The sequence below is a fragment of the Hyla sarda genome, chromosome 6 (assembly GCF_029499605.1).
Source record: "Hyla sarda isolate aHylSar1 chromosome 6, aHylSar1.hap1, whole genome shotgun sequence".
Taxonomy (NCBI): Eukaryota; Metazoa; Chordata; class Amphibia; order Anura; family Hylidae; genus Hyla; species Hyla sarda.
Genome location: NC_079194.1, coordinates 303,826,676 through 303,852,432, shown reverse-complemented (window position 1 = coordinate 303,852,432; position 25,757 = coordinate 303,826,676). Strand labels below are relative to the sequence as shown.

Genomic DNA, 25,757 nt, shown 5'->3' with positions numbered 1-25,757 from the left:
ATGCAGACTGAGGACACGCCCCCTCCAGAGCACAGGATGACAAACCAAGTGAGCAACCGAAAGAAGGTATTTGTGAGAGAAATATAGGTGCTAGAGGCATAAACATTATATATACATGATCAGAATTAGACGCATCTGAGAACCTCCCTGTCAGCACAGTGACATCTGGAGGTCACGGCTGGTACTACACATCACCTGTGGTGGTGGTGGAAGTAGGGACCATAGAAAGGATCCTCTTGGTGTATTCCCTAGGTCTCTAAACTAGCTGTTGTAAAACTACAACTCCCAGCATGAGGGCTTGCTGGGAGTTGTAGTTTTGCAACAGCTGGAGGCACCCTGGTTAAGAAACACTGCATTTTGGCAATGATCCTCAAAGCTTCCTCTCCTGTACTCTCCCCCCCCCACCCCCTCGCTCTACGGCTCTTCACACCTCCGCCATTACGGTTTTATTTCCGCTACGCTGATGTTTTGATTTCCCCAAACTCTCGTAAAGCGTCGGCGTTCGTGAAGGTCAAGGTCACTGCCATCTTTATTGCTCTAAAAGTTCTATCCAGGGAGCAAACACTTGACGTTCCTTAGATGTGTAGCCCCCCCGGTGTGTCCCCCCCCCCCCCCCCCAATGGTCGCACCTCCTCCTCCGTTTTTTCCTTATCTACGGTCACTTTGGAGACTTTTTCTCCTCCAGCGCCGGTCGCCCGGCGATTAAACTCTTCTTGTTTAAACTCTTGTTTTTCACGAGCTTCACTTAATTCCGATGGAGTCTGGAGCCGTAAAAAATGCGCCGGCGTTCACTCCATAAACCTTTCCACCTTCACGGTAAATCACAACGCGTCCTTGGTGTTCGTCGAAATGGCGCTCACTGCTGACTCGTACACAGTACACGGAATAGACATTGAACACCGCAGTCTTGATTTTTTTTTGGGGGGGTTTCATGTCTCAGAGTAGGGGGGATTTATTGTATAGGGAGAGTTATTAGCAGTAGAGGGAAGTGCTCATGGGTGTATAGTGAGAGGTATTAGCAGTAGAGGAAAGTGCTCTTGGGTGTATAGGGAGAGGTATTAGCAGTAGAGGGAGGTGTTCTTGGGTGTATAGGAAGAGGTATTATTAGTAGAGGAAAGTGCTCTTGAGTGTATAGGGAGAGGTATTAGCAGTAGAGGAAAGTGCTCTTGGGTGTATAGGGAGAGGTATTATCAGTAGAGGGGGGTGTTCATGGGTGTATAGGATGAGGTATTAGCAGTAGAGGGAAGTTCTCATGGGTGTATAGGGAGAGGTATTAGCATTAGAGGGAAGTGTTCATGAGTGTATAGGGAGAGGTATTAGCAGTAGAGGGAAGTGTTCATGAGTGTATAGGGAGAGATATTAGCAGTAGAGGGGGGTGTTCATGGGTGTATAGGGAGAGGTATTAGCATTAGAGGGAAGTGTTCATGAGTGTATAGGGAGAGGTATTAGCAGTAGAGGGAAGTGTTCATGAGTGTATAGGGAGAGGTATAAGCAGTAGAGGGAAGTTCTCATGGGTATATAGGATGGAAGAACATTCATAGACGTTCGGCCAACGCTTCCAATGATGACTCCACATCTACTAGAACTGATATCATCCTATAGGATTCCTGACAATACTACAGCTGCCACCTCCAAGTTATAGCCAGAAAAGGCACTACCCATGGAGGATAATGCAACGCTGGGGTCCTAGGTTCAAATCCCTCCATAGACAACATCTGTAAGTTTGTCTGTCACCCCTGGGTTTTGTGTGTTTAATGTCAGATACATGAAATACCTATTGCCAAACTACAATTCCCAGCATGCCCGGACAGCCTATGGCTGTCCGGGTATGCTGGGAGTTGTAGTTTTGCAACAGCTGGAGGCGCACTTATTGGGAAACACTGATCTATGTGTACGATGGCCTCTTGACTTTCTGTTGACTCTGGATGTCAGAGGAGAGAAGGGTCGGACAAACGTCCCCCTGCAGAATACATGTGCTTGTGTATGTAGGAGATGGGGAGTGCATGCTGGGAGTTGTAGTTTTGCAACAGCTGGAGGCATCCTGGTTAGGAAACACTGCTGTACAGTTCGCTTTGTTGAGTGAATCGTCCACATCACGTAAGGTCAAACATTCAGTCCTTGTCCGAGAACTTTACAGAATAGAACTGAACTAAGAGAACAATGAATTCATTGCGAGACAATTCATATAGGTCAGAATAATATGTTGCACCTTTTTTTTTTTTTGACTCCATTGCAGCATCTGACGCCTGATACTCACCATGAATACTGAAGGGTCTGAGCCGGAGAACGAGACGGCAGCAGAAAAACATCCGCGTCTCTGCGCAAATCCTCGGCCTCCACCCAGCGTCTCCTATAAGATTGTGTAAGGTTTAGGATACGGCTCCTCTACGTCCAATCAACATCTTCCCCCATCTTCCCTTAATTTTCTTAACCCCTTAATTGACACAGGAATTTTATATCTGAGACATAACGCTTTAAGGGCCCATTTACATTACGGAATTTCCGTGCAGTTATTCCAGCATTCGGCTCCTTTATTTTACAGCCAAATCGCACCTGTAATTTATTAGGTAATTTATTAGGTACACCTGTTCAATTGCTTGCCTACAAATAGCAGATCGGCCAATCACATGGCAGCAACTAAATGCATTTAGACATGTAGATGTGGTCATGACAAGGCCCAGGGTGCACGACCCTTAAAGTGGCGCAACAGTCACTTTAAGAATAGTGCTGTGTAGGCACATCCACGCCAATCACATGGCACACCCCATTACATCACCGGGAGGAGCAGAGCAGAACTCGGAGAGCCACCCGTCCTGGACTCTGATCGGTGCCTGGAAGACGACCACCTGCCACCCATTGCCTGCGGGCAAAGAGAGGGGAGCCTAAAACTATGGGGGCACAGAGAGGGGAGCCTACAACTATAGGGGCACAGAGAGGGGAGCCAACAACTATAGGGAACAGAGAGGGGAGCCAACAACTATGGGGGACAGAGAGGGGAGCCTACAACTATAGGGGCACAGAGAGGGGAGCGTACAACTATGGGCACACAGAGAGGGGAGCCTACAACTATGGGGGCACAGAGAGGGGAGCCTACAACTATGGGGACACAGAGAGGGGAGCCTACAACTATGGGGGCACAGAGAGGGGAGCCTACAACTATTGGGGCACAGATAGGGGAGCCTAGGACTATGAGGGCACAAAGAGGGGAGCCTACAACTATGGGAACACAGAGAGGGGAGCCTAAAACTATGGGGGCACAGAGAGGGGAGCCTACAACTATGGGGGCACAGAGAGGGGAGACTACAACTATGGGGGCACAGAGAGGGGAGCCGACAACTATGGGGGCACAGAGAGGGGAGCCTACAACTATGGGGGCACAGAGAGGGGAGACTACAACTATGGGGGCACAGAGAGGGGAGCCGACAACTATGGGGGCACAGAGAGGGGAGCCTAAAACTATGGGGGCACAGAGAGGGGAGCCTAAAACTATGGGGGCACAGAGAATGGAGCCTACAACTATGGGGGCACAGAGAATGGAGCCTACAACTATGGGGGCACAGAGAATGGAGCCTACAACTCAGGGGGAACAGAAAGGCCAATGTACAACTATGGGAGCACAGAGAGGGGACACACAACTATGGGGGAACAGAGAGAGGAGCCTACAACTCGGGGGCACAGAGAGGGGAGCCTACAAGTAGAGGGAACAGAGAGGGGAGCCTAAAACTATGGGGGAACAGAGAGGGGAGCCTACAGCTAAAGGGGCACAGAGAGGGGAACATACAACTATGGGGTCACAGAGAGGAGAGCCTACAAGTAGGGGGGAGCAAAGAGGAGAGCCTACAAGTAGGGGGGAACAGAGAGGGGAGCCTAAAACTATGAGGGCACAGAGAGGGGAACCTACAACTATAGGGGCACAGAGAGGGTATCATGCAACTATTGGGGACAGTGAGGGGAGCCTACAACTATGGGAGACAGCGAGGGGAGCATACAACTATGGAGACACAGAGAGGGGAGCCTACAACTAAGGGGGGACACAGAGAGGGGAGCCTACAACTAAGGGGGGCACAGAGAGGGGAGCCTACAACTAAGGGGAGCACAGAGAGGGGAGCCTACAACTAAGGGGAGCACAGAGAGGGGAGTATACAACTATGGGGGCACAGAGAGGGGAGCATACAACTATGGGGACACAGAGAGGGGAGCCTACAACTAAGGGGAGCACAGAGAGGGGAGCCTACAACTAAGGGGAGCACAGAGAGGGGAGCATACAACTAAGGTGGGACACAGAGAGGGGAGCCTACAACTAAGGGGAGCACAGAGAGGGGAGCATACAACTAAGGTGGGACACAGAGAGGGGAGCCTACAACTAAGGGGAGCACAGAGAGGGGAGCATACAACTAAGGTGGGACACAGAGAGGGGAGCCTACAACTAAGGGGAGCACAGAGAGGGGAGCCTACAACTAAGGGGAGCACAGAGAGGGGAGCCTACAACTAAGGTGGGACACAGAGAGGGGAGCCTACAACTAAGGGGGGCACAGAGAGGGGAGCCTACAACTAAGGGGAGCACAGAGAGGGGAGCCTACAACTAAGGGGAGCACAGAGAGGGGAGTATACAACTATGGGGGCACAGAGAGGGGAGCATACAACTATGGGGACACAGAGAGGGGAGCCTACAACTAAGGGGAGCACAGAGGGGGGAGCCTACAACTAAGGGGAGCACAGAGAGGGGAGCATACAACTATGGGGGCACAGAGAGGGGAGCATACAACTATGGGGGCACAGAGAGGGGAGCCTACAACTATGGGGACACAGAGAGGGGAGCCTACAACTAAGGGGAGCACAGAGAGGGGAGCATACAACTATGGGGACACAGAGAGGGGAGCATACAACTATGGGGACACAGAGAGGGGAGCATACAACTAAGGGGAGCACAGAGAGGGGAGCCTACAACTAAGGGGAGCACAGAGAGGGGAGCATACAACTAAGGGGAGCACAGAGAGGGGAGCATACAACTATGGGGGCACAGAGAGGGGAGACTACAACTATGGGGGCACAGAGAGGGGAGCCTACAACTATGGGGGGTACAGAGAGGGGAGCCTACAACTATGGGGGCACAGAGAGGGGAGACTACAACTATGGGGGCACAGAGAGGGCAACCTACAACTATGGGGAGCACAGAGAGGGGAGCCTACAACTATGGGGGGTACAGAGAGGGGAGCCTACAACTATGGGGGCACAGAGAGGGGAGACTACAACTATGGGGGCACAGAGAGGGCAACCTACAACTATGGGGGGCACAGAGAGGGGAGCATACAACTATGGGGACACAGAGAGGGGAGCCTACAACTAAGGGGAGCACAGAGAGGGGAGCCTACAACTAAGGGGAGCACAGAGAGGGGAGCATACAACTATGGGGGCACAGAGAGGGGAGCCTACAACTATGGGGACACAGAGAGGGGAGACTACAACTATGGGGACACAGAGAGGGGAGCCTACAACTAAGGGGAGCACAGAGAGGGGAGCATACAACTATGGGGACACAGAGAGGGGAGCATACAAGTATGGGGACACAGAGAGGGGAGCATACAACTAAGGGGAGCACAGAGAGGGGAGCATACAACTATGGGGGCACAGAGAGGGGAGCCTACAACTATGGGGGGAACAGAGAGGGGAGCCTACAACTATGGGGACACAGAGAGGGGAGCATACAACTATGGGGGCACAGAGAGGGGAGCCTACAACTAAGGGGAGCACAGAGAGGGGAGCATACAACTATGGGGGCACAGAGAGGGGAGCCTACAACTATGGGGGGAACAGAGAGGGGAGCCTACAACTCGGGGGGAACAGAGAGTGGAGCCTATAACTATGGGGGACAGCAAGTGGAGCTTACAAGGATCAAGATCAAGCTCTCTTTGCTTTTCTGCTTTTGCTGAGTTATCAGAAATTCTTCAAGGTCCTAGGACGATCTTCTGAGTCACTTACCGCTCTCTGGGACACCAGGACATTCAAGTGTTTTCTGAAGATCCTGGCGGAATAGTGTCAGCTCGTCCTTAGAGACCCCCACACATGGGTCACCGCAGCAGATGACGGCATCAAGGAACGGCTTAGTAAATATCAACCAGAGGAGGTTCAGGAGGAGCGGAGACTGTGCACACCGCGTCCTGAGCGACTACATCAGCATTGTTATTATAGGACGATTCATATAATAGGGACATATTACATTAGATTATAAGGACAAATCGTGCAGTCCCTCTCATCCAGTGGTCGAGCCTTGTAAGTTCAAAAATCAGGATATATAGTAGTTGTACACCTTCCCTCCAGCTCTATCTGTATACTGCTGCTATTGCTATGGGATCAGGATAGATATATATATATATATATATATATATATATATATATATATATATATAGTAGTTATACACCTCCCCTCCAGCGCTATCTCTATGGGATCAGTATATATAGTAGTTATACAGCTCTCCTCCAGCTCTATCTGTATACTGCTGCTATCTCTATGGGATCAGGATATAAAATAGTTATACACCTCCGCTCCAGCTCTATCTGTATGCTGCTGCTATCTCTATGGAATCAGTATATATAGTAGTTATACACCTCCCCTTTAGCTCTATCTGTATACTGCTGCTATCTCTATGGGATCAGTATGTGACCCCTCGACCTACGATGGCCCCGACATATGATCAAATCGACATACGATGCTTTTTTATGTCGGGGCCATCGCATTAAGTGCTATCCGGCAGCGCCAAATGCTTAAGCTGCTGCCGGATCTCGGCCCTCTCCAATGACGTCAATACGCTGCTGCGCACGTCATCCAATAGGAATGACGTTGCAACGCAGGCCCAGTAAGGCCTTGCGGAAGAAAGCAGAGGACCGGAGAAGACAACAGAGGACCGGAGAAGACAGCGGAGGCCCGGGGACACCATCTCGAGCGGCGGGGACAGGTGAGTACAGCTTCCTATACTTTACATTGCACGAATCCCTCAACATACGATGGATTCGACAAACGATGGCTTGTTTGGAACAAATTACCATCGTATGTTGAGGGACCACTGTACATAGTAGTTATACACCTCCCCTCCAGCTCTATCTGTATACTGCTGCTATCTCTATTGGATCAGGATATATAATAGTTATACACCTCCCCTCCAGCTTTATCTGTATACTGCTGCTATCTCTATGGGATCAGGATATATTGTAGTTATACACCTCCCATTCAGCTCTATCTGTATACTGCTGCTATCTCTATGGAATCAGTATATATAGTAGTTATACACCTCCCCTTTAGGTCTATCTGTATACTGCTGCTATCTCTATGGGATCAGTATATATAGTAGTTATACACCTCCTCTTTAGGTCTATCTGTATACTGCTGCTTTGTCTATGAGATCAGTATATATATACCTTATATCTTATATACACATATAGATTTGGGTTCTGCCATCACAGAGCGGCACACACAGATTATTCCCATGCCAGCGGCCCGTGCCCTGTGAGCCTCTGTTCAGATGCAGGAATGAGGTCATGCCTTTCCCCTGGATCCATGCTTTTCCATTTATAACATATGCATTCAGTTCTATTTGTTTTGCCGTCTGTATTTTTCAGTCGATCTGATGCATTCATTATTTTTATGTAGCGGCAGAATCGAGGTCATGTACTGGAATGGTCTTTGGTGCTCGCAGAAGCTGAATTAAATTCTGTTCTATTATATTCATGGGCAAAATCTAAAATAAAAAAAATAAATAAAAAAATGCTGCCTGCAGCGTGCAAAGTGAATTCTATGGGGGCCGCAGCGCGGTGTTGGGGGTCAGTGTCATCTAATGGAAGACGTAGCAGAAGGAAGAGGAGGTAATAGGATGTATGGGCACAGGTGTCAGACCACATACCGGGATTCTCTTAAGTTATGCCGGATCATGAAGACATTATCGCCTTCGTCTTCTTATGTTTTACCACAAACTACCGGTAATCGCAAAAAAGAATAATTGTTCCAATTTCTTGCTGAAGCGTAAAACTCCAGAATTCTCCCCATACTAAGAGGCGGCGCCTTTATACAGGAGACTTCTCACAAGGAGCCTTGAGGAGGTGAATGCTATACATTAGGTACATTGGGTGCATATAGCATTCATTGTGCATTAGAGACATATAGCAGGCACTTAGTGGTCGGCTCGTGGCTGCACTGTATGTGGGGAGCTCTAGCTATGGGAGTTAGGTGGCTGGCACTTATTAGGGCATGCGGCTGTACTGTGTATGGGGGGGGGGGGCAGTGGCTGGCACTTATTGGGGCATATGGCTTTAAGGTATTTTGAGGAAGTGGCTCTTATTGTGGCATGTGGCTGTACTGTATATTGGGGCAGTGGCTGGCACTTATTGGGGCATGTGGCTGTACTGTATATGGGGCAGTGGCTGGCACTTATTGGGGCATGTGGCTGTACTGTATATTGGGGCATGTGGCTGTACTGTATATGGGGCAGTGGCTGGCACTTATTGGGGCATGTGGTTGTACTGTATACTGGGGCAGTGGCTGGCACTTATTGGGATGTATATGGGGTCATTGGCTGTACTGTGTATGGGAGGCAGTGGCTGGCACTTATTTGGACATGTGTCTGTACTGTGTATGGGGGCAGTGGATGGCACTTATTGGGACATGTGTCTTTACTGTGTATGGGGGCAGTGGCTGGCACTTATTGGGGCATGTGGTTGTACTGTATACTGGGGCAGTGGCTGGCACTTATTGGGGCATGTGGTTGTACTGTATACTGGGGCAGTGGCTGGCACTTATTGGGATGTATATGGGGTCATTGGCTGTACTGTGTATGGGAGGCAGTGGCTGGCACTTATTTGGACATGTGTCTGTACTGTGTATGGGGGGCAGTGGATGGCACTTATTTGGACATGTGTCTGTACTGTGTATGGGGGGCAGTGGATGGCACTTATTGGGACATGTGTCTTTACTGTGTATGGGGGCAGTGGATGGCACTTATTGGGACATGTGTCTTTACTGTGCATGGGGGCAGTGGCTGGCACTTATTGGGGCATGTGGTTGTACTGTATACTGGGGCAGTGGCTGGCACTTATTGGGATGTATATGGGGTCATTGGCTGTACTGTGTATGGGAGGCAGTGGCTGGCACTTATTTGGACATGTGTCTGTACTGTGTATGGGGGGCAGTGGATGGCACTTATTTGGACATGTGTCTGTACTGTGTATGGGGGGCAGTGGATGGCACTTATTTGGACATGTGTCTGTACTGTGTATGGGGGGCAGTGGATGGCACTTATTGGGACATGTGTCTTTACTGTGTATGGGGGGCAGTGGATGGCACTTATTAGGACATGTGTCTTTACTGTGTATGGGGGCAGTGGATGGCACTTATTGTGGCTGTACTGTATTTTAAGGAAGTAGCTCTTAGTTGGGGCATGTGGCTGTACTGTATATGGGACAGTGGCTGGTAGTTATTGGGGCATGTGGCTGTACTGTATATTAGGGCATGTGGCTGTACTATATATAGGGTGTAGCTGCCACTTAGAACATGCAGCCTTACTGTATATGGACAATAATCTAAATTAATTAGGGCCTGGGGCTGTACTGTATACGGGGGCCATGGACACTTATTGGGGCATGTGTCTGTACTATACATGGGGGCAGTGGCATGCACTTATTAGTAGCATAAGACTATACTGTGTATAGAGGTAGTCACTGAGACTTATTGGGGCATGTGGCTGTACTGTGTATGGGGCCAGTGGCTGCACGTACAGGTCTGTGAGGGTCTACTGTATATAGGGGCAGTGGCTGGTGTATGTGTCAGTACTGTATATGGAGGCAATGACTGGTGTATGTGTCAGTACTGTATATAGGGGCAATGACTGGTGTATGTGTCAGTACTGTATATGGGGCAATGACTGGTGTATGTGTCAGTACTGTATATAGGGCAGTGGATGGCACATATTGAGGCACGAGGTTGTACTGTATATGGGGGCAATGACTGGTGTATGTGCAGTACTGTATATGGGGCAGTGGCTGCATGTACTGGTTTATGAGGTTGTACTGTATATAGGGGCAGTGGTTGGTGTATGTGTCAGTACTGTATATGGGGCAGTGGATGGCACATATTGAGGCATGAGGTTGTACTGTATATAGGGGCAATGACTGGTATATGTGTCAGTACTGTATATGGGGCAATGACTGGTGTATGTGTCAGTACTGTATATAGGGCAGTGGATGGCACATATTGAGGCACGAGGTTGTACTGTATATGGGGGCAATGACTGGTGTATGTGTCAGTACTGTATATGGGGCAATGACTGGTGTATGTGTCAGTACTGTATATAGGGCAGTGGATGGCACATATTGAGGCACGAGGTTGTACTGTATATGGGGGCAATGACTGGTGTATGTGTCAGTACTGTATATGGGACAGTGGATGGCACATATTGAGACATGAGGTTGTACTGTATATGGGGCAGTGGATGGCACATATTGAGGCATGAGGTTGTACTGTATATAGGGGCAGTGGCTGGTGTATGTGTCAGTACTGTATATGGGGCAGTGGATGGCACATATTGAGGCATGAGGTTGTACTGTATATGGGGCAGTGGATGGCCCATATTGAGACATGAGGTTGTACTGTATATGGGGCAGTGACTGGTGGATGTGTCAGTACTGTATATGGGGCAGTGGATGGCACATATTGAGGCATGAGGTTGTACTGTATATAGGGGCAATGACTGGTGTATGTGTCAGTACTGTATAAGGGGCAGTGGCTGCACGTACTGGTTTATGAGGTTGTACTGTATATAGGGGCAATGACTGGTGTAGGTGTCAGTACTGTATATGGGGCAGTGGCTGCACGTACTGGTTTATGAGGTTGTACTGTATATGGGGGCAATGACTGGTGTATGTGTCAGTACTGTATATGGGGCAGTGGCTGCACGTACTGGTTTATGAGGTTGTCCTGTATATAGGGGCAGTGGCTGGTGTATGTGTCAGTACTGTGTATGGAGGCAATGGCTGGTGTATGTGTCAGTACTGTATATGGAGGCAATGACTGGTGTATGTGTCAGTACTGTATATAGGGGCAATTACTGGTGTATGTGTCAGTACTGTATATGGGGCAGTGGCTGGTGTATGTGTCAGTACTGTATATAGGGGCAATGACTGGTGTATGTGTCAGTACTGTATATAGGGGCAGTGGCTGGTGTATGTGTCAGTACTGTATATGGGGCAGTCGATGGCACATATTGAGGCATGAGGTTGTACTGTATATGGGGCAATGACTGGTGTATGTGTCAGTACTGTGTATGGGGCAGTGGATGGCACATATTGAGGCATGAGGTTGTACTGTATATGGGGCAATGACTGGTGTATGTGTCAGTACTGTATATAGGGGCAATGACTGGTGTATGTGTCAGTACTGTATATAGGGCAGTGGATGGCACATATTGAGGCACGAGGTTGTACTGTATATGGGGGCAATGACTGGTGTATGTGTCAGTACTGTATATGTGGCATTGGCTGCACGTACAGGTTTATGAGGTTTTACTGTGTATAGGGGCAGTGGCTAGTGTATGTGTCAGTACTGTATATGGGGCAGTGGATGGCACATATTGAGGCACGAGGTTGTACTGTATATGGGGGCAATGACTGGTGTATGTGTCAGTACTGTGTATGGGGCAGTGGATGGCACATATTGAGGCATGAGGTTGTACTGTATATAGGGGCAGTGGCTGGTGTATGTGTCAGTACTGTGTATGGGGCAGTGGATGGCACATATTGAGGCATGAGGTTGTACTGTATATAGGGGCAATGCCTGGTGTATGTGTCAGTACTGTGTATGGGGCAGTGGATGGCACATATTGAGGCATGAGGTTGTACTGTATATGGGGGCAATGACTGGTGTATGTGTCAGTACTGTGTATGGGGCAGTGGATGGCACATATTGAGGCATGAGGTTGTACTGTATATGGGGGCAATGACTGGTGTATGTGTCAGTTCTGTGTATGGGGCAGTGGATGGCACATATTGAGGCATGAGGTTGTACTGTATATAGGGGCAGTGGCTGGTGTATGTGTCAGTACTGTATATGGGGCAATGACTGGTGTATGTGTCAGTACTGTATATGGGGCAGTGGCTGCACGTACTGGTTTATGAGGTTGTACTGTATATAGGGGCAGTGGCTGGTGTATGTGTCAGTACTGTATATGGGGCAGTGGCTGCACGTACTGGTTTATGAGGTTGTACTGTATATAGGGGCAGTGGCTGGTGTATGTGTCAGTACTGTATATGGGGCAGTGGATGGCACATATTGAGATATGAGGTTGTACTGTATATAGGGGCAGTGGCTGGTGTATGTGTCAGTACTGTGTATGGGGCAGTGGATGGCACATATTGAGGCACGAGGTTGTACTGTATATGGGGGCAATGACTGGTGTATGTGTCAGTACTGTGTATGGGGCAGTGGATGGCACATATTGAGGCACGAGGTTGTACTGTATATGGGGGCAATGACTGGTGTATGTGTCAGTACTGTGTATGGGGCAGTGGATGGCACATATTGAGGCACGAGGTTGTACTGTATATGGGGGCAATGACTGGTGTATGTGTCAGTACTGTGTATGGGGCAGTGGATGGCACATATTGAGGCATGAGGTTGTACTGTATATAGGGGCAGTGGCTGGTGTATGTGTCAGTACTGTGTATGGGGCAGTGGCTGCACGTACTGGTTTATGAGGTTGTACTGTATATAGGGGCAATGACTGGTGTAGGTGTCAGTACTGTATATGGGGCAGTGGCTGCATGTACTGGTTTATGAGGTTGTACTGTATATAGGGGCAATGACTGGTGTAGGTGTCAGTACTGTATATGGGGCAATGGCTGCACGTACTGGTTTATGAGGTTGTACTGTATATAGGGGCAATGACTGGTGTAGGTGTCAGTACTGTATATAGGGGCAGTGGCTGGTGTATGTGTCAGTACTGTGTATGGGGCAGTGGATGGCACATATTGAGATGAGGTTGTACTGTATATAGGGGCTACATTTTAAGGAAATTAATTTAAAGAAAAATCCCACGCTGGAGGGTAAAGAGTAAAAACGGTGCAAACGATTACTATTTGGTTTTGCCCACAGCGACCAATCACATTTCAGCTTTCATTCTACCAGAGCCCATTAAGAAATTAAAGGGGTACTCCGCCCCTAGACATCTCCGCGATCTCGGCTGCAGCACCCTAGATAATCCGATGCATGGAGCGAACTTCACTCCTGGCGATGAGGGGCGAAAGTTTGTGATGTCACGGTCGTGCCCAGCTCGTTACGTTAAGGCCACGCCCCCTCAATGCAAGTCTATGGGAGGGGGCATCACGCCCCCTCCCATAGACTTGCATTGAGGGGGCGTGGCCATGATGTCATGAGCCTCCGGCGCTGAACCCAATGCTCTATACGAACGCCGGGTGCAGCAGGGACATCGCAGGGGTCCTTAGTGGCGGGACCCTCGCGATCAGACATCTTATCCCCTATCCTCTAGATAGGGGATACGATGTCTAAGGGCGGAGTACCCCTTTAACCCTGCGCTGTGATTGGTCGTTATGGGCAGAAGCAGTTGTATACGTTTTTGTTGCTTTTATGTTTCTTTCTCTGTTGACTCCATCGTACAAGAAGCGGGTGTCGCTCTCCGCCCCCCATATAGAGATTTATACGAAAACTCAAGTGAAAACTGAGACGGCGGCTTTTGTTGGATCCGTCCTGTAATGAATTTAGCAGCATCCTCCGGAGCTTTATCTTATTTCTCCACAGCTGGAACAAATCTTCTCTTGACTTTTACAAAAACCTTTTCTGCGGCGGCCTGAGCGATACCGCTGTCCCAATAATTCCCTTAATATCTCTTCTGAAATATCAGCCGCTCCTAACGCAACGCGCACTCGTCCTCCGGTGTGACTATATCCCGAGCGGACTGAGGGGAGAAACCACCTTTCCAGGGTAACTTAGGACACATGTATAGAAAATATTAGGGGGGCAAATAATTCTACATCCAAACAACAGTCGTGTAATTGTATTTGGTGTCAGAGACTTATATCCTAAAACCATAACCTCAGTTTCTTTGTTACAATGTATCAGTCGCTGCTTTACTCTGATGTTACTGGCAGTTTTGCACTCGCATTTCCGTATTAGCTATTGCCTCTTTTCAGATGTTGCATTTGCCTTCTGATTTTGAACCACGCTACTCTCTAGGTTTCATCCAGTTTGTTCTACTGTTGCCTTTGTGATTTTGTACCCTGTCTGCCTCTTTATTACCAATCTGGTTTGCCTGACTATTTTGGTGACCCCCACATAGTCCAGTGTAGGGACCATCAACCAGTTAGGGGCTGTCAATCTATCAGCCGCTGCTTATCTCTGATGTTATTGGCAGTTTTGCAAACAGTGATTGTCATCACTCGCGTTTCTGTATTAGCTATTGCCTCTTTTCAGATGTTGCATTTGCCTTCTGATTTAGTACCACGCTACTCTCTAGGTTTTATCCAGTTAATTCTGCTTTTGCCTTTGTGATTTTGTACCTTGTCTGCCTCTTTATTACCAATTTGGTTTGCCTGACTATTTTTATGCCCCCCACATAGTCCAGTGTAGGGACCATCGCCCAGTTAGGGGCAGTCATTTAGGGTGGATCGTCCAAGTAGGTAGGAAAAGGGTTTTAGGCTAGCAGTAGGTTGCACTCTTTCCCTACCCTGGATATGATATTCTGTTGGGGTTTGAGTTACTGTATTATATTGTGACACCAAGTAGTATTCTGTATCACACAATGTTATTTTTAGTATCACAGACAAATATAATTGTGTAACACAAACTATTGTTTGGTGACACACACAACAAGAGTTTGCGACACAAAATAAACCATGCAAAATGTCAAATTATAGCTAAGTATCTGAGGCTATGTTATTAGGATTTCGGTGTGTGACACAAAATTAAAGGGGTACTCTGGGGAACTAAACTCATCATCAACCTATTGTCTAAATATCATTCATTAGCTATATAGAGCAGTTTGTCACATTATAGCAAAGTATCTGATGATATTGTATTATGATATCATTCTGTGATACAAAATAGGATTTGGTGGCAGAGAATATTGTTTTGTGTCACAGAATTATCCCAATAAACTCTATTCCCCCACTGTGTCTCTTATTCTGTATTACAGCAGCCATCCAGCTGATTACCAGGGAACCCGAGTGCGTTACCTCATTGGACCTTAGTATCAATCTAAAGCACATTCATCTGTATGTGCTTCTGTAATTTGTCATCTTTGTACATTGATCCCTTCTGACGTTATTTGGTCATTTATATCCTATGATTTGGTCCCCTGATGATCACTGATATTAATTTAGAGGGGAAACATGTTGGGACAAAGGTTGTGATTAGGTCAGGAGCCTTGAGGGCCATTGTACTGTACAACTAAGATTGATATTAATGCAATACAAATGGTTTCTGTCTTCTTGGTTGTAATCAAATTGATGCTTTTGTTGCATACAGTATAGCACAAATACCTAATAGAGGCCTTTGGAGGGGAAAGAGAAAAAGGAAGGAGCTGCGGAGTGAGACAGAAGCAGAAACACATAGAGAAGCCACTGAGAGATCTGAAAAGTGTTATATCTCACCTCAGTGCTGTATTCACAGCTTACATTGCTCAGTACTGTTCTATAATGTTCTCCATGCCGCCAACAGAAATCTATGGAGAGGGGAAGGAGGGGAAAGGAGTTACAAAGTGAGAGAGAATCAGAGACAAAAAAGCTTCTGAAAACGTTATTAAATGTTTCATTTCCTTTCAAGTGCTGGATTCATAGCATACATAGTGCAGTACTGCTCTATAATGTCCTTTATGCTTCTCACAGAAGTTTATGCAAAGGGGAACGCTACAAAGCGAGAGACAGCCAGTGAAGGGGATGCTGCAAAAAGCTGTAGTAAGTGCTTCATCTTTTTAAGTACTCCTCTATAATGTCCTCCATTACGAGGCTCATAGAAGTCTATAGAGAGAGGAGTTCTATGGAGAGACATAAAAGCTGCTGAAGGCTCTAGTAAGTGTTACATTTCATCCCGGTGGTGGATTCAAATATTACATTGCTCAGTACTGCTCTATAATGTTCTCCATTCTGCCAACAGAAATCTATGGAGAGGGTAAAGAGCTACAAAGTGAAAGAGAAGCAGAGACAGAAAAGCTTGTGAAAACTATTAAATGTTACATATTTTCCCCTGTGCTGCTTACATAGCCCAGTACTGCTCGATAATGTCATCCATGCCACTCACAGAAGTAAAAGGAGAGGGGGAGAGCTACAAAGCAAAGCAGAGAAGCTGCTAATAGCTCTAGTAAGTGTTACATCTTTTCCCCACTTCTGGATTCATATCTCAGTACTGCTCTATAAAGTCCTCCATTATGCTGCTGATAAAAGTCTATGAAGATTGGGAGGTGAGAGCTACAAAGTGAGAGAGACAGAAAAGCTTCTGAACGCTTTAAGTAACTGTTACATTTCATCCAAGTGCTGGATTAATAATTACACTGCTCAGTATTGCCCTATATTGTTCTCCATGCTGCCAACAAAAATCTATGGAGAGGGAAAGGAGCTACAAAGTGAAAAAGATGCAGAGACAGAAAAGCTTGTGAAAACTCATCTCTTTCCCAGTGCTGGAATTATACACTGCTCAAAAAAGGTAACACTGAGAGAACACATCCTAGATCTGAATGAATGAACTAATCGTATTAAATCCTTTCCTCTTTACATAGTTGAATGAGCTGACAACAAAATCACACAAAAATTATCAATGGAAATCATCAACCCCTGGAGGTCTGGATGTGGAGTCACACTCAAAATCACTGTGAAAAACCCCACTACAGGCTGATCCAACTTTATGTAATGTCCTTAATACAAGTCACAATGAGGCTCAGTAGTGTGTGTGGCCTCCACGTGCCCATATGACCTCCCTACAATGCCTGGGCATGATTCTGATGAGGTGGAGGATGGTCTCCTGAGGGATGTCCTCCCAGACCTGGACTAAAGCATCCGCCAACTCCTAGACAGTCTGTGGTGGATGGAGCGAAACGTCCCAGATGTGCTCAATCGGATTCAGGGGAACGGGCGGCCAGTCCATAGAATCTGCTGCTGACACACTCCAGCCACATGAGGTCTAGCATTGTCTTGTATTAGGAGGAACCCAGGGCCAACCGCACCAGCATATGGTCTCACAAGGGGTCTGAGGATCTCATCTCAGTACCTAATGGCAGTCAGGCTACCTCTGGCAAGCGCATGGAGGGCTGTGCGGCCCCCCAAAGAAATGCCACCCCACACCATTACTGACCCACCGTCAAACTGTTCATGCTGGAAGATGTTGCAGGCAGCAGAATGTTCTCCACGGCGTCTCCAGACTCTGTCACGTCTGTCACACGTGCTCAGTGTGAACCTGCTTTCATATTTGAAGAGTACAGGGCACCAGTGGTGAATTTGCCAATCTTGGTGTTCTCTGGCAAATGCCAAACACCCTGCACAGCGTTGGGCTGTTAGCACAACCCCCCCCCCCCCCCCTGTGGAGGTCGGGCCCTCATACCACCCTCATGGAGTCTGTTTCTGACCGTTTGAGTGGACACATGCACATTTGTGCCCTGCTCGAGGTCATTTTGCAGCGCTCTGGCAGTGCTCCTCCTGCTCCTCCTTGCACAAAGGTGGAGGTAGTGGTCCTGCTGCTGGGTTGTTGCCCTCCTACGGCCTCCTCCACGTCTCCTGATGTACTGGCCTGTCTCCTGGTAGCGCCTCCCTGCTCTGGACACTACGCTGACAGACACAGCAAACCTTCTTGCCACAGCTCGCATTGATGTGCCATCCTGGATGAGCTGCACTCCCTGAGCCACTTGTGTGGGTTGTAGACTCCGTCTCATGCTACCACTAGAGTGAAAGCACCGCCAGCATTCAAAAGTGACCAAAACATCAGCCAGGAAGCATAGGAACTGAGAAGTGGTCTGTGGTCACCACCTGCAGAACCACTCCTTTATTGGGGGTGTCTTGCTAATTGCCTATAATTTCCACGTGTTGTCTGTTCCATGTGAAATTGATTGTCAATCAGTGTTCTTCCTGAGTGGACAGTGGGATTTCACACAAGTGTCAGTCACTTGGAGTTACATTGTGTTCCCTTTATTTTTTTAGCAGTGTAGTAGTGCTCTATAATGTCCTCCATTACACTGCTTATACTGAAATGTCATGGGAAGGTGTCGCTATGCTTTAAAGCAGTGTTCCACAACCAGTGTGCCTCCAGCTATTGCAAAACTACAACTCCCAGGATGCCTGGACAGCCAACGGCTGTCCAGGCATTCTGGGAGTTGTAGTTTTGCAACAGCTGGAGGTACACTGGTTGTGGAACACTGCTTTAAACATGGCAGCCGCTCAGCGTGCTCAGTTATACAGTAACCATGAACCCTCATCAGATGAATGGAATGCGGAGACGCTTTGTTCCCACCGTAATGATCAATATTTTCCTTCCCTAAATTCTGTTCTAATTTGCGCTAATTGTCTGACGACGTTTTATCATTCTCATTGTTCTTGGTTAATTAGAAGCCGCTAACAATCAGCCGTCATGAATACTGCCGGGAAATGAACGTAAAGGATGGCTGATAAGTGACAGTGTTGACAGTCATGTGACCTCCGATCCTCGCGCAGAGCACAGGTGGCTGATACTAGAATAGGGGCCCCGTGTTGTGAAGGGCCCATTCAGGGGTTGATGGTAAAACATCTATTCATTCTATCTCAAATGTCACCACATTTTATACTCCAATCACATCCAGAGCTGCATCCTAAATCTGACTGACCGCTGCTCAGAAACACTTTAACCTTCAGTTGTTTGGGCATGCTGGGAGTTGTAGTTTTGCAATAGCTGGAAAAGTCGCTGCTTTGGAAACACTGATCTATGCGTATGATGGCTTCTGGACTCTGTTGACTCCGGATGTCAGAGGAGAGATGTGTCGGGCAAGTGTCCCCCTGCAGACTATATGTGCTAGTGTATGCAAGGATGGGGAATGCACGCTGGGAGTTGTAGTTTTGCAACAGCTGGAGGCACACTGGTTGAAAAACACTAATCTATGCGTTCGATGGCCTCTCGACTCTGTTGACTCTGGATGTCAGAGAAGAGAAGGGTCGGGCAAGTGTCCTCCTGCAGAATACAATGTATTAGTGTATTATAATTAGACAAAACCATACACCCCAACTATGAATCCCCATTCTGGTTATAACCTAAACATGTTACGAGGGTGCTAGGGTCTCAACAACAACACACACAGTATAGCTCCAGAAAACTATATGACACAAAGAAAAAGTAGCAATAGCCACTGAATCAAAATTTACAAACATTGAGGGACATTTATCAATCTTTGCTTATGTATTCTTTTTTTTTAGTAATTTTTTCCTTACTTTTTTTTTGCTTATTATTCCCCTGAAAAGAATAAACAAGATCAGTCATTCGGAGGTGGAATTGCGCAGTGTGCACCGTGCAGCAGAATCCTATTTACATATTTACGGGAATCAGTAGTGTGGTGTTCCGGTACTGTATTGCATCCAGTACCTAGTGTAGAGGTCCCCAAAGTCAGAGTAACTACGTTCAGGTAGGGTTCCTCAGGTGGGACAGCCCCTAGTCGCCTCTCCTCAAGTCTAACTTTAATATTAATAAATGTATATATTAGTAATTATATCTATATTATATAGAAATGTTTAGTACTTACCTTGTTCGGCATCGCAGGACCTTCGGTCATGTGACCATGCTAATAACCTCTATGGTATGTTGCAGGACCTTTGGAGGTCCTTGGGTCACGTGTTACCCAGAAATCTTTGTAATGGTGATTGACATCCGTATGGACCAATTAGCGTTAGTCCAGCCCCTGCCCATATAAGGGAGCTGCATCCAATTATCGCCCTCTAGGGTTGCTGCTCTCGTGGATGCCGGACTAACAGGACGGATCTGCGCAACTTTCAAAGACACGCTCGGCCTCAAAGCCTACGGCCTCAGCAGAACCAAAAATCGTGAGTCTTACTCTAATTCCCGGTAATACTAGTGTGACTACTGGACCGCAACTAATTCCCCTAAATCCAGTGGACCAGCGCAATATACTAGAGACTCTTAAAGCTAAAGTCCCAACCATTGTCAATCTCCAAAAGGAAGCTGTATTGATGAGAGACTGTTATGTTAATGAAGTGTTCAGAAAGTTAACGCTGTGTGCAGAAACTTTCCGGTTGTGGACAATCCATTATTACCATCTACTTAAACCTATTATCATCTACCTCACTATCGTTCCTGGGAAGGGCGGCGGTAGGAAAAGCTTTATTGAGGAGCGCTCCCCTTGGTGTCACGAATAGCAATGGTTAACATACTCATACCCTACACCCCCCAAGCTACCACAGTAGTGTGAACTGGGCCGTATTTTATCTAATGGAATGCAGAATGTGAAGCTGTTGTGCCGCCATCTTGGAACCTGAGAGTTAACAGGAAAACAGCGGATGGCACTTCAGCGCTGACTGGAGAATAACATATTCGTCTTGCCGCCAGCGCCGGTTTCTGGAACAAACTCTTATTACTCAGTAGAGATAAGATCCCCCCAGTCTGGGGGTCACATGAGAGCAGGACGCTTTGTTCTGGGGGGCGCCATTAGAACGTTCGCCATCAGATAGAAGAAGTCATTACGATGGTGGCTCCGGGAGTCGTACCTGGAAATGTCACGTTGTGCAGCGGCCAAGTACAGAGCGGGTTATCAATTAACTCGTAGCGTTGGCCGGGGGCGGTGGGGGGGGGGCGCTCGGTGCGCGTTCGCTCACATTTATTTATCTTACAAGGAAAAATGCGCGCAGGAAATTACAGCCGACCGTGTTACTTCTTATTGAGATGTCAAAATGACGAAGCGGATTCTCGGGAGAGGAGATTTGTCTCGTGTTTTTCCCGTTGGCCATTTCCCAGAAGCGTCAATCACCGGCCCCAAAAACCCGACCCACGGGGCTTGTAGGAAGTGTAATTTTTGGCATGTTACAATGATGGAGGAGGAGGGGGGGGGGGGGGGTTCAGACTTAGGACCCCACAGGTGGATAAAGTGTCTAAAAAAAATAAACTATTATGGGGACACAGAGGACTCCCTGCCCCTCCCCCCTTATCGGATGTGGGGAGTCAGAGCACGATTGGAGTTGTAGTTGTGCGACGACTAAAGAACCTGCGGGTTTCAGGGCATGCTGGGAGTTGTGGTTTTGCAGCAGTTGGAGAACCATATGTTGGGGGGGGGGGGGGGGGGGGGAGTGACATTCTGATTGGGTTTGGGAACATTATTATACGGGTCCCCCTCGACCTATCCCATTGAGTCACCGGTAGTGCATATTAATCCCCCCCCCCCAATCATCAGAACACAAAATGAGTACAGATCCAAAAGGGGTCCCATAAATAAATACAGACCCCCCCTAAACCAGTGTTTCCCAACCAGGGTGCTTCCAGCTGTTGCAAAACTACAACTACCAGCATGCTCTCCCCATCCCCACATACACTAACATGTATTCTGCAGGGGGACACTTGTCCGACCTTCTCTCCTCTGACAGCCAGAGTCATCAGAGAGTTGAGAGGCCATTGTGCACATAGACTATTGTTTCCCAACCAGGGTGCCTCCAACTGATGCAAAACTACAACTCTCAGCATGCACTCCCCATCCCTGTATACACTAGTACATGTATTCTGCAGGAGGACACTTGCCCGACCCTTCTCTCCTCTGACATCCAGAGTCAACAGAGAGTCGAGAGGCCATTGTACACATAGATCAGTGTTTTCTATCCAATGTGTCTCCAGCTGTTGCTAAACTACAACTCCCTGCATGCACTCCCCATTCCCACATATACACCAGCACATGTATTCTGCAGTTGGACACTTGCCTGACCCTTCTCTCCTCTGACATCCAGAGTCAAGAGACAGTCGATAGGTCATCCTACACATAGATCAGTATTTTTCTTTCAACCAAAGTGTGCCTCCAGCTGTTGCAAAACTACAACTCCCAGCATGCCCGGACAGCCTTTGGCTGTCCGGGCATGCTGGGGGTTGTAGTTTTGCAACAGCTGGAGGCACGCTGGTTCAGAAACACTTAATAGCTTTTTGAAATCTCTAGACAAGTATAAGGAGTTGAAGGATATTTCAGTATCTGCTCATTTTCAGCCATTCTTTGTTATTAAATGCTTTTTTTTTTTTTTTTTTTTTTTTTTGTATTATTAGTTAAATTATTTTTTTTTTTCCAATGACTGAAGAAAAAGAAGAACATTTAATTGTATTATGTTCCAAAGGTTGAAGAAGCTTCATCTTACAAGTGGGAGTCTCAGACAATACGAGATCCTGAGAGTCACTTGTAAAAGCGCCAATTACGGGAGCGCAGTCATGTGACACTTCACCGGATTATTAATTATTTTGCAGACGAGATCAAAGGGATTGATGTGCAGAAAGCAGACGGCTTTTATCTGTGTCCTTTGCCGATGGCGAAGAAGAGTGCGAGATTTCCATGGGAAGGGTAGTGGGCTAAGACATCAAATAAGAACGACTTGGGGACCAGGAGCTCAGAAATGTCATTAGAAGCTGCGCGCAAAGACCGGAATCCCCAGACGACTTCACAGCGTTTTATCACATTTATATGTGGCTCTTAAGGGAGCACTCTACTCATGCGGGGTATCGGATGTACGGATGCAAGAATAGAAAGTGAACCCGGGGTATCTGAACTCATTACTAATGTGGTCTAAATGTTACAATTATAAAGAAGGAGCTAAATTGATGACACATAAACAATAACAATTGTACCAGGTAAACATTCACAGTGCAGGTAGAAAAAAAAATAGATCAACCAAGAGTTCTGCCCTTATTACTATTAGAATGTCGTCTAAATGTTACAATTATAGAAAAGGAGCTAAACTAATGACACAAACAATAACAATTGTACCAGGTAAACATTCACAGTGCAAGGAGAGAGAAAAAATAGAGCAACCAAGAGTTCTGCCCTTATTACTATTAGAATGTCGTCTAAATGTTACAATTATAGAGAAAGAGCTAAACTAATGAAATATAAATTATAACAATTGTACCATGTAAACATGCACAGCGAAGGGAGAAAAAATAGATGAACCAACAATTCTGCCCTTATTACTATTAGAATGTTGTCTATATGGTACAATTATAGAGGAAGAACTAAATTAATAGCACATTTACAATTTTACTGTTCATGTACATTGAGTAAATGTAAACATGCACAGTGCAGGGAGAAAAACAAATAGATGAAACCTTAGAAATACCTGGGTATATAAACTGATTACTAATTCTAGTCCTTATTACTAATTTACTTACTACGCCCTTAGTACTAATAGAATGTGGACTAAATTAACTACACATAAAAAATTACAATTGTACCGTGTAAACATCCACAGTGCAGGGGGGGAAATATAACTGATGTGAGAATTCTGCCTTTATTACTATTAAAATGTGGTCAAAATGTTACATTACAATTATAGAGAAAAAACTAAATTAATAGCACATAAACAATTCCAATTTTACTGTTCATGTTTTAATAACATTGAGTAAACATGCACAGTGCAGGGAGAAAAAAGTAGTTGACCTCTTTGGAAATACCGGCAATTCTACCCTGATTACTAATAGAATGTGGTCTAAATGTTATTTAAGTCACAATTATGGAGAAATAACTAACTTAATACACAAACAATTGATTGTACTGTTCCTCTTTTATTAGGTACATTGAGTAAACATCCACAATACCGGGAGAAAATTTATTTTGCCCCCCCCCCCTTTAGAAATATAGGGAATTCTGCCCTGAATACTTAAGAATGTGGTCTTAATGGTATCTAAGTCACAATTATAGAAAAACAACTACATTATTAACATAAACAATTGTACTCCTTATGTTTTATTAAGCACATTGGGGGGAGATTTATCAAAACCTGTGCAGAGGAAAAATTGCCCACTTTTCCATAGCAACCAATCAGATCACTTCTTTCATTTTTAACAGGTCTTCTGGAAAATGAAAGAGGCAATGTGATTAGTTGCTGTGGACAACTCTTCCTCTGCACAGGTTTTGATAAATCTCCCCCATTGAGTAAACATCTTCAGTGCAGGAAGAAAAAAAAAATTTGAACCCACTAGATAACACCGGCAATTCTGTCCTGATTACAAATAGAATGTGGTCTAAATGTTATTTAAGTCACAATCATAGAAAAATACCTTAATGAATAACCCAAACAATTGTACTGTTTGTGTTTTAATAAGCACATTCAGTAAACATCCACAGTGCAGGGAGCAAAATAGGTGAAATACCTGGAATTCTGTCTTGATTAGATGAATTGAATGTGGTCTAATTGTCCTCTAAGTCACAATGAGAGAGAAACTATGTAACTAAATAACGCACAGACATTACAATTTTACTGTTTATGTTTTATTGAGACACTGGCCCTCATTTACTATTGCAAACTCAACATGTTTTGTCAGGTTGTGCGCCAGAAATTTGCGCCACAAATTCTGTCTGTGCCAGAATTTGCGCCAGAATTGAAAAAAAACTGACTAACTCTCCATTTTGCTAAGAAAACCCGAAAAATGTGCGTGGCCGACGGGTAAAGGGCGCGTGGTCACCGAAAAGGGGCGTGTTCCCGACATTTTCACAAAATCCCAACAGATTTACTAAGGTTTCCACAGAAAATGTGGTGGATCTGAGCTGAGGAAAACCCGACAGATCAGAGCAGGTGTAAAAAAGCAAAATGTAGGGAAAGTGGAAACTGTAGGGAAACCTTAGTAAATACCGTGGAAAATAAATTGTAGGGAATTAAAACCCACAAAGAAACCTACACAACACTCTTAGTAAATAAGGGCCATTGAGTAAAAGTCCACACAGTGTATGGAGGAAAAGAAAGTGAACCCTTTAAAAACACCTGGATTGCTGCACTGATTACTAATAAAATGTTGTACTCTAAGTCACAATTATGAAGAAAAAAAAAAGGCAAGATTGATTACACAAACAATTATATATTGAGCACATTGAGTAAACATCCACAGTGCTGGGGAAAAAAGTGAGTATTGATTACTAATAGAATGTGTTTTAATTGTTCTCTGAGTCACAATTATAGAAGAAAAATGTAACAAAATGAATAACACACAAACAAATATACTGTTCAGGTTTTATTGAGCACATTGAGTAAACACCCACAATACAGGGAGAAAAAATAAGGAAACCATTGTTAGGATTCGGCAGGCTGGATGTGGATCCTCTGTGTCAGCGAGGGATTGGCGTGGACCGTGTCGGTGGACCGGTTCTAGGGTTGCTACTGGTTTTCACCAGAGCCCGCCGCAAAGCGGGATAGCATTGCTGCGGCGGTAGCAACCAGGTCGTATCCACCGGCAATGGCTCAACCTCGCTGACTGCTGAGAAGGCGTGGGACAGAAGGACTAGGCAGAGGCAAGGTCAGACATAGGAGAAGGTCGGGGCAGGCGGCAAGGTTCGTAGTCAATTAGGATAGCAGGAGATCTGGACAATACTAAATGCTTTGGACAACACTAAACGCTTTCACTGGCACAAGGGCAACAAGATCCGGCAAGGAAGTGCAGGGGAAGTGAGGTAATATAGACAGGGAGCAGGTGGAAGCTAATTAGGCTGATTGGGCCAGGCACCAATCATTGGTGCACTGGCCCTTTAAATCTTAGAGAGCTGGCGCGCGCGTGCCCTAAGGAGCGGAGC

The 25,757-nt window shown here is 46.4% G+C and overlaps 1 long non-coding RNA gene across 1 annotated transcript in view; it reads right to left on the bottom strand.

The window, feature by feature from the left end:
- Nucleotides 1-24,478, bottom strand: part of LOC130277349 (uncharacterized) — a 71,263-nt gene extending 46,785 nt beyond the window's left edge. Inside the window, exons 1-2 of the long non-coding RNA XR_008845436.1 lie at nucleotides 24,347-24,478; nucleotides 15,646-15,716 (exon numbers count right to left, since the gene is read on the bottom strand). This is a non-coding gene — a long non-coding RNA (uncharacterized LOC130277349). The remainder of the gene's footprint in view (nucleotides 1-15,645; nucleotides 15,717-24,346) is intronic.
- Between the last annotated feature and the right edge of the window lie 1,279 nt (nucleotides 24,479-25,757).